This window comes from Mesoplodon densirostris, chromosome 9, assembly GCF_025265405.1.
Source record: "Mesoplodon densirostris isolate mMesDen1 chromosome 9, mMesDen1 primary haplotype, whole genome shotgun sequence".
Taxonomy (NCBI): Eukaryota; Metazoa; Chordata; class Mammalia; order Artiodactyla; family Ziphiidae; genus Mesoplodon; species Mesoplodon densirostris.
Window position 1 is genome coordinate 66,845,854 of NC_082669.1, and position 9,496 is coordinate 66,855,349.

General features: G+C 41.3%; 1 pseudogene; it reads right to left on the reverse strand.

Moving 5' to 3' along the window:
• Nucleotides 1-7,829: 7,829 nt before the first annotated feature.
• On the reverse strand, nucleotides 7,830-9,263 carry LOC132496234 (major facilitator superfamily domain-containing protein 1-like; annotated as a pseudogene).
• Nucleotides 9,264-9,496: the final 233 nt, after the last annotated feature.

Sequence of the window (9,496 nt, forward strand, 5' to 3'; positions counted from 1 at the left end):
GAGAAGTCACCAGGGTCAAATGCTGCTACAGATGATAAGGTGGGGCTTCCCTGCTGGCGCAGTGGTTAAGAATCCGCCCGCCAGTGCAGGGGACATAGGTTCGAGCCCTGGTCTGGGAAGATCCCACATACTATGGAGCAACTAAGCCCATGCACCACAGCTACAGAGCCTGCACTCTAGAGCCTGCAAGCCACAACTACTGAGCCCACGTGCCACAGCTACTGAAGCCCATACACCTAGAGCCCGTGCTCCACAACAAGAGAAGCCACCGCAATGAGAAGCCTGCGCACCACAACACAGAGTAGCCCCTGCTCGCTACAACTAGAGAAAGCCCGCTCGCAGCAACAAAGACCCAACACAGCCAAAAATAAAAAATAATAATAATAAAAAATTTTAATAAAGTGACTGTTACAGTTTGTTGGACTTACAAATTGAAAAAAAAAAAGATGATAAGGTGATGAGTCCCCTTTGGATATAGCAACCAAGGAGTCCCTGTAACTTAACGGGAGCTTTTAAGTGAGGACAGTGTGGTGCACGGCACATTGCTAAACCGTTACAGTGAATGGGGTAAAAGAAAGAAGATAAAACCTGTATTTTTAAAGAAAAACCCATAAAGCTCTCCTTTCATAGGCTTATAAACCTCGTATGTATGATAAATCATCCACGGGAGCAAATTTTTCATTGCTGCCAAAAATTTATAACCTTAACATACTTTCTTGAAAAATAGTGTACTTCAAAATGTTCTTAAAGAGTTAAGCAAGTATTACTGGAATAGATTTTTGATCACTCAAATTACCTGATTTTTTCTATGTCCTAATTTACACAATGGGTATAATCTTGGTTTGTTCTAGTTCCCTAATCTGAAAATGGGCATAATAACAGAGTACCTGATCTCCCCTTCTTGTCAGAGTGCTTCTACGCAAGGGTCCATTGAGATCCTGAACATAAAAACTAAAAGCTCAGTATAAACTGGATAGTAATGTACAAATGTTGATTATTGTATGCAGGACCATCCTTAGGTAGGGCAAACCCAGGTTAGTTCATTAATTGGCAGGTTTGGAGGATGTGGAGGCATGGGACTGGAGCAGGGCATTACTGTCAGGGGCAACGTAGGGCTGCAAGAATCAGAAGCTCAGGCCAAACAGCCCACCAAGGAGAGATGCTCAGACTCCAAAGTCTAAGCAGAAAAGACATGTGAAAAGGCAAAACTAGACCTCTTTAGGCCAGGAACTCAGGAATTGAGTGCCATGGATCAAGTGAGGAATAAGTGTGTGTGTATGTGTGTGTGTGTGTGTGTGTGTGTGTGTGTGAGAGAGAGAGAGAGAGAGAGAGAGAGAGAGAGAGAGAGAGAGAGAGAGAGAGAGAGAGATGGGTTCTTTTCCACAGGGGTCACATGCTAAAACCCATCAGGTTTTATGGGCCAGCAGGTTCTTGACTCTTGGAATGCTCAACATGATCACCTTGGAACAATCAGGAACAGTCACAAAATCCCAAATCCATGGCAAGGTCAATATAATACCAACAGCCCATACAGACCGCTGCTTGAGCATGGATTACTGACTTCTAATAGTAAGGAGATGGTCATTAACCTTTAAGAAGCACTAGATTCATCCATCAGGAAAGTATCTGTTGCACATAATATGAAACTATGATGCAAGGGGCTTCAACAATAGGGACATTAATTATCTCAACAAGAAATCCAAATGTAGGGCGTCTCCAAGATTGGTGCTGTCGTTCTTTCTATTCCATCATACTCGGTTTGTTGGCATTTCCCTCAGGCTTTGACAAACATCGTAGAAGAAGGTGGCTTCAAGGAGAAGCAGGACGATGTCTTTCTCATCCTGCATGTCCCATTTAATAGCTAAGAAATCCTTCCCTCGACATATATCCCCTCACAACACCTTGGCCAGAATTGCATAGCATGTTTATTGCTAAACCAGTCACTAGCAAGGGGAATGAGATTCCCATGATTACTTTAGGTCAGTGTGGCACGAAGTATAGTCCCTTGGCCGGCAACACCATGGCCTGGGATTTGTTAAAACTGCAATTTCTCAGGCCTGAATCATTGACTGGGGCTGGGGCCTCACTATCTGTTTTTTGTCCCAGTTTACTCTCCTTTTTATTTATGCATCATTCAAAAAAATATTTATTTTGTGCCTACTTTGTGCTAGACACTATCAACACAATCATTATTAACATATCAGAGACAGTTTCTGCCCTCGTGGAGCTTACAACCAAAAGAAAGAGACACCCACACATACCTCATCACAAATTCTTCATGATAAGCTGAGGTAAGCTACGAAGGAAAAGTACAGGGGTTTTCAAAGATCACAGGAATTTTAGAAAAACTTGATATAGCCTGAAGGGTCTGGAAGAGTTTCCACAGGAAGAATGGTTCCCAGTGGGGGGCTAAAATTTTCTGTCGTAAATCCTATGAAACCAGGTTATTAGAGAATCCTGGCTAAAATAGTCTAAGCAAAGGTAGCAGCATGGACAAAGCCCCTGAGAAGGGAGGAGACATAACCAATTTGAAAAAACTGTAAGCAGCTCACTGTAGCTGAGGCACAGAGGTAGTGGAAAGAGGAAGGCAAGGGCCAGACCACAAAGGCCCTCCAAAGCAGCAGACTTTTCCCAACTGGTAAGGCCTACTTTCAACACCCATGGGCTAGAACAGTCACATGGCAGTCAAAGCCTAAAGAATTAACAACTGCATAATGACACAATACACCATAAATCAGAAAAAAAAAATGGATGTAAATAAACTTACCCTGAATAAGGAATGCACTTTCAAGCTGTTCTAAAACTTTTAAGCATACAGTATTATGCCATGTACTTCAAACTGAGATAGGCTGGGCCCTGGGACCTGGGCCCCTTTGCTGCAGCACTTGTACCTGGACACACGTTTCCTGGAGCAACAGAATACAAAAAAACTATAAGGGACTAAAAATAACTGTGTGCATGTGCAGTTGGGGCACATGATGGACAAGATACAAAAAGACCCCCCCAAAAAAATCCCTTCTAGGGATGGGCAGGACATATTTAAAGTGATGAAGGAGAAAAACCTGCAACCAAGATTACTCTACCCAGCAAGGATCTCATTCAGATTTGATGGAGAAATTAAAACATTTACAGACAAGCAAAAGCTGAGAGAGTTCAGCACCACCAAACCAGCTTTACAACAAATGCTAAAGGAACTTCTCTAGGCAAGAAACACAACAGAAGGAAAAGACCTACAATAACGAACCCAAAACAATTAAGAACATGGGAATAGGAACATACATATCGATAATTACCTTAAATGTAAATGGACTAAATGCTCCCACCAAAAGACATAGATAGGCTGAATGGATAGAAAAACAAGACCCATATATATGCTATCTACAAGAGACCCACTTCAGACCTAGAGACACATACAGACTGAAAGTAAGGGGATGGAAAAAGATATTCCATGCAAATGGAAATCAAAAGAAAGCTGGAGTAGCAATTCTCATATCAGACAAAACAGACTTTAAAATAAAGACTATTAGAAGAGACAAAGAAGGAAACTACATAATGATCAACAGATCGATCCAGGAAGAAGATATAACAATTGTAAATATTTATGCACCCAACATAGGAGCACCTCAATACATAAGGCAAATACTAACAGCCATAAAAGGGGAAATCGACAGTAACACACTCATAGTAGGGAACTTCAACACCCCACTTTCATCAATGGACACATCATCCAAAATGAAAATAAGTAAGGAAACACAAGCTTTAAAAGATACATTAAACAAGATGGACTTAATTGATATTTATAGGACATTCCTTCCAAAAACAACAGAATACACATTTTTCTCAAGTGCTCATGGAACATTCTCCAGCATAGATCATATCTTGGGTCACAAACCAAGCCTTGGTAAATTTAAGAAAATTGAAATTGTATCAAGTATCTTTTCCAACCACAATGCTATGAGACTAGATATCAATTACAGGAAAATATCTGTAAAAAATACAAACACATGGAGGCTAAACAATACACTACTTAATATCGAAGTGATCACTGAAGAAATCAAAGAGGAAATCAAAAAATACCTAGAAACAAATGACAATGGAGACACGACGACCCAAAACCTATGGGATGCAGCAAAAGCAGTTCTAAGAGGGAAGTTTACAGCAATACAATCCCACCTTAAGAAACAGGAAACATCTCGAATAAACAACCTGACCTTGCACCTAAAGCAATTAGAGAAAGAAGAACAAAAACATCCCAAAGTTAGCAGAAGGAAAGAAATCATAAAGATCAGATCAGAAATAAATGAAAAAGAAATGAAGGAAACAATAGCAAAGATCAATAAAACTAAAAGCTGGTTCTTTGAGAAGATAAACAAAATTGATAAACCATTAGCCAGACTCATCAAGAAAAAAAGGGAGAAGACTCAAATCAATAGAATTAGAAATGAAAAAGGAGAGGTAACAACTGACACTGCAGAAATACAAAAGATCACGAGAGATTATTACAAGCAACTCTATACCAATAAAATGGACAACCTGGAAGAAATGGACAAATTCTTAGAAATGCACAACGTGCCAAGACTGAATCAGGAAGAAATAGAAAATATGAACAGACCAATCACAAGCACTGAAATTGAAACTGTGATTAAAAATCTTCCAACAAACAAAAGGCCAGGACCAGATGGCTTCACAGGCGAATTCTATCAAACATTTAGAGAAGAGCTAACACCTATCCTTCTGAAACTCTTCCAAAATATAGCAGAGGGAGGAACACTCCCAAACTCATTCTATGAGGCCACCATCACCCTGATACCAAAACCAGACAAAGATGTCACAAAGAAAGAAAACTACAGGCCAATATCACTGATGAACATAGATGCAAAAATCCTCAACAAAATACTAGAAAACAAAATCCAACAGCACATTAAAAGGATCATACACCATGATCAAGTGGGGTTTATTCTAGGAATGCAAGGATTCTTCAATATACGCAAATCAATCAACGTGATACACCATATTAACAAATTGAAGGAGAAAAACCATATGATCATCTCAATAGATGCAGAGACAGCTTTCGACAAAATTCAACACCCATTTATGATAGAAACCCTGCAGAAAGTAGGCATAGAGGGAACTTTCCTCAACATAATAAAGGCCATATATGACAAACCCACAGCCAACATCGTCCTCAATGGTGACAAACTGAAAGCATTTCCACTAAGATCAGGAACAAGACAAGGTTGCCCACTCTCACCACTCTTATTCAACCTAGTTTTGGAAGTTTTAACCACAGCAATCAGAGAAGAAAAGGAAATAAAAGGAATCCAAATCAGAAAAGAAGAAGTAAAGCTGTCACTGTTTGCAGATGACATGATACTATACATAGAGAATCCTAAAGATGCTACCAGAAAACTACTAGAGCTAAGCAATGAATTTCGTAAAGTAGCAGGATACAAAATTAATGCACAGAAATCTCTGGCATTCCTGTACACTAATGATGAAAAATCTGAAAGTGAAATCAAGAAAACACTCCCATTTACCATTGCAACAAAAAGAATAAAATATCTAGGAATAAACCTACCTAAGGAGACAAAAGACCTGTATGCAGAAAATTATAAGACACTGAAGAAAGAAATTAAAGATGACACAAATAGATGGAGAGATATACCATGTTCCTGGATTGGAAGAATCAATATTGCGAAAATGACTCTACTACCCAAAGCAATCTACAGATTCAATGCAATCCCTATCAAACTACCACTGGCATTTTTCACAGAACTAGAACAAAAAATTTCAAAATTTGTATGGATAAACAAAAGACCCCGGATAGCCAAAGCAATCTTGAGAACGAAAAACGGAGCTGGAGGAATCAGGCTCCCTGACTTCAGATTATACTACAAAGCTACAGTGATCAAGACAGTTTGTTACTGGCACTAAAACAGAAAGATAGATCAATGGAACAGGATAGAAAGCCCAGAGATAAACCCACGCACATATGGTCACCTTATCTTTGATAAAGGAGGCAGGAATGTACAGTGGAGAAAGGACAGCCTCTTCAATAAGTGGTGCTGGGAAAACTGGACAGGGACATGTAAAAGTATGAGATTAGATCACTCCCTAACACCATACACAAAAATAAGCTCAAAATGGGTTAAAGACCTAAATGTAAGGCCAGACACTATCAAACTCTTAGAGGAAAACATAGGCAGAACACTCTATGACATAAATCACAGCAAGATACTTTTGGACCCACCTCCTAGAGAAATGGAAATAAAGACAAAAATAAACACATGGGACCTAATGAAACCTCAAAGCTTTTGCACAGCAAAGGAAACCATAAACAAGACCAAAAGACAACCCTCAGAATGGGAGAAAATATTTGCAAATGAAGCAACTGACAAAGGATTAATCTCCAAAATTTACAAGCAGCTCATGCAGCTCAATAACAGAGGAACAAACAGCCCAATCCAAAAATGGGCAGAAGACCTAACTAGACATTTCTCCAAAGAAGGTATACAGACTGCCAACAAACACATGAAAGAATGCTCAACATCATCAATCATTAGAGAAGTGCAAATCAAAACTACAATGAGATATCATCTCATACCAGTCAGAATGGCCATCATCAAAAAATCTAGAAACAATAAATGCTGGAGAGGGTGTGGAGAACAGGGAACACTCTTGCACTGCTGGTGGGAATGTGAATTGGTACAGCCACTACGGAGAACAGTATGGAGGTTCCTTAAAAAACTACAAACAGAACTACCATATGACCCAGCAATCCCACTACTGGGCATATACCCTGAGAAAACCATAATTCAAAAAGAGACATGTACCAAAATGTTCATAGCAGCTCTATTTACAATAGCCCGGGGATGGCAACAACCTAAGTGTCCATCATCGGATGAAAGGATAAAGAAGATGTGGCACATATATACAATGGAAAATTACTCGCCATAAAAAGCAACGAAATTGAGCTATTTGTAGTGAGGTGGTTAGACCTAGAGTCTGTCATACAGAGTGAAGTAAGTCAGAAAGACAAATGCCATATGCTAACACATATATATGGAATTTAAGAATAAAAAAAATGTCATGAAGAACCTAGGGTAAGAGACGAATGAAGACACAGACCTACTAGAGAATGGACTTGAGGATATGGGGAGGGGGAAGGGTAAGCTGTGACAAAGCGAGAGAGAGGCATGGACATATATACACTACCAAACGTAAGGTAGATAGCTGGTGGGAAGCAGCCGCATAGCACAGGGAGATCAGCTCGGTGCTTTGTGACCGCCTGGAGGGGTGGCATGGGGAGGGTGAGAGGGAGGGAGACGCGGGAGGGAAGACATATGGGAGCATGTGTATGTGTGTAACTGACTCACTTTGTTATAGGGCAGAGGCTAACACACCATTGTAAAGCAATTATACTCCAATAAAGATGTAAAAAAAGAAAAATCCCTTCTACTCCCTCAAAAGCTTTTTTTTTTCTGCTTTAAGATAAAGAAAAGGCCATATTCCTATGATTCTCTTTGTGAAAATTATCTCAATACGAGATCCAAAGATTTACATTATTCACTGTCCGTACTCAAAATCACCCACATGTACAAGGTACAATTTTCTGAACTTCACCACTGATGAGCCTATCCCAAAGTAGAATTCTTCAGCAATACAAAAGACACAGGCTAAAACAGTCCTCAGAATTATACTTTAAAATAAGTGTATTCAAAATATAAATATAATAACTCTCCAGACCATTATTTTTCCTAACAACTAAACTCTAAATCTGAAAAAAAAATAAAGGAGCTTTTCAAACCAATGATGTGTGCAGCCCACTCCCATGACACAGTCATTTAAACTTCTCATTCTGCATGAGAAAGTTTTGTTTCTTCCCTTTGTCTTGCAGAATAATTTAGGTTCCCACCTTGGATATGATTCACCAAGTGGAGTAAGACCACAGATAACAGTCACAAAGAAACACAGGCAGTGAAGAAAACTTCTAAAAACAAATATCCCCGAGTATCCAATATCATGCCAGCAATGATGGAAATGATGGCCAACCCAAGATTCTGAATGGACTGCATGAAGCCATATGTGGTTCCCAGTTGATGTTCAGGAACTACAAACGCCACCACTGGCCACAATGCACAGGCAAGCAACGAATAGTAGAGTCCCAGGAGACACACAGCAATCCAAGTGTTCCACAGCATAAAGGCCAGCATCATGTGGGAAGCAAGTGTGGTCACCACTGCACACAGATGATGTTACTTCCTGTTTTATCCACCAGGAGCCCAAACACTATACTGTTAATATCACTCGCTGTCTGGGAGAAAAATCCAAATTTCTCTGTAAAGAAATCTTTCCTAAATCCAATGAAAGGGAACACGGCAACATAATAGCAGACACAGATGATAAGTATCAGCCACAGGGGTAAGGAGAAGTGCTTCACATCAGTCAGCTCAATAACTTCACCTGTTTTTCTTTGTTCTTTATGAAGGATTCTTTCTGCTGTCTGATCCAAATAAGCAAGGGCCAAGGCACAGACTAGTGAAAGAATACATGTTATACCCCCAGTCATAAGTGTGACCCCAAGGGTTGTGTGACCAGCAGAACCCAAGGAAGCTTAAACCTTAGAACACAGCCGTCTCATGAGGTTCATGTTTACTGTTCTTCCAATTCCAGCCATGCTAAGCTTGAGTCCAACTTACACCAAACACCAAGTTTAATTCTTTGCCTTTAAACCAACTCACAGCATATGTATGCTGGGCAACTGCTAAGGACTCCCCACCCATCCCAAACATAACCGTCCAAACTCCATCAGCCAAAAAGCATTAAATATTCCACCCGGGGCAAAAACAAATAGCAACTGAAAATAATGGTGCCCCATCGTATTCCAAATGCTTGCTCTATCAAAAAGCCACCAAAGAAACACAAAACTACATTGGGCCAAGAATACCACGCATACCGCAGCATGAATTTCGTGGTATTCACCTGCATATCCTTTTTTTTTTTTTTTTTTTTCGGTACGCGGGCCTCTCACTGCTGCGGCCTCTCCCGCAGCGGAGCACAGGCTCCGGACGCGCAGGCCCAGCGGCCATGGTTCACGGGCCCAGCCGCTCTGCGGCATGTGGGATCTTCCCGGACCGGGGCACGAACCCGTGTCCCCTGCATGGGCAGGCGGACTCCCAACCACTGCACCACCAGGGAAGCCCTGCATATCCTTTTAACCTGAGTCTGAGGGTCAGCAGGATTATCATAGCTGAAGCCAAGGAAGGAAGCACCAGCAACAGCACCAAAAGCCTGTGCGCCAGGAACGGGGGTCGCAGAGGTCTGGCAGCCCCCCGCGGGGCAGCAGGGCGGCGGGGACACCTGTGCTGGCGTCATCTGGGCCGCGTGGCAGTGCCCTCGCTTCCTCCTCCTCCTCTTCCCCCCCTCCCCCGGGCCGGCGGCGGGAGACAGAGAGATGACCGTGACTGCAACTTACCGGAGGAAGCCGCCGCCAGAG